General features: G+C 33.9%; 1 long non-coding RNA gene across 1 annotated transcript; it reads right to left on the bottom strand.

The window, feature by feature from the left end:
* Positions 1-6: 6 nt before the first annotated feature.
* Positions 7-810, bottom strand: LOC112094925. The gene is made up of 3 exons (XR_002903713.1): positions 418-810; positions 207-304; positions 7-88 (listed from the first exon to the last, which is right to left on the bottom strand). It is a non-coding gene; the product is annotated as an uncharacterized LOC112094925 (long non-coding RNA).
* Positions 811-875: the final 65 nt, after the last annotated feature.

Raw genomic sequence — 875 nt, 5'->3', positions numbered from 1 at the left:
GCTCCTTTTTAAAACTTCTATTTATAAATCTAATAGCATTTGCAAACTCTGCACGCAGAATTGTCTCCCTAGGCTTCTTCTCACGCGTCTATTAATCACGACCAATTGTAACAACAGGAAGAGAAAATGAGAGAGTAGAAAACAATGAAAAAGCTAAGGTTGATGAAGTTTAATGTTTGATTCTACAACTAATGCAAAAAATTCACCTTAATCAAATTCAAAATAATTATTGGATTTCCATATCTGTTTACAAGATTCTCAAAATGAAGTCTCGTCGCCTCGTATTTATGGTCCTTTCTTGATACTGAGGCGTGACCAAAAGTACAGAAGTCAGAAAAACATGTAACATACTATCAAAGTAAAATAAATAAATAAATAAATAAAATAAAAGATAGAAAAGGTTTCTAAAGCTCATACGTTGAATATCAGGTCTAACAATTAGAGGTGACGAATCCTGGGACCAGAAAAGGGGAATTGAACCACGAATCTGTACAATAGAACTTATTTGCGTTGGACATCCTTCAGAAGAATTTTCAGACACAATTTGTTCCGTCTCAACATCATTTGCTACTCTACCCTTCTCGTTTACTCCTCTTTTTAAGTATCTGCTCCAGTAAAAGGAAAGTCAAACTATAAATTATGGTCAACAGAACACAGCCTAGAAAACTATGCAGTGTTTCTATATCGTCAATTCAAAACAAGATATTGAAAGCACTAGCCATAGATAGGTAGTAAAATCTCCAGTCAACATGAAATCAGGAAGCACTATCCGAATTTAATCCCATGATCACAAACTCCATTTGTAGGTCCAAATGTGATGGATCACACTGAAGAAGTCAAATGTACTAGATGCATATTATTTAAAGAATATAGCA

Source organism: Morus notabilis, unplaced genomic scaffold, assembly GCF_000414095.1.
Source record: "Morus notabilis unplaced genomic scaffold, ASM41409v2 C11334016, whole genome shotgun sequence".
Classification (NCBI taxonomy): Eukaryota; Viridiplantae; Streptophyta; class Magnoliopsida; order Rosales; family Moraceae; genus Morus; species Morus notabilis.
Note: the sequence above shows the minus strand (reverse complement) of the source record. Positions and strands in the feature narration are given on the sequence as shown.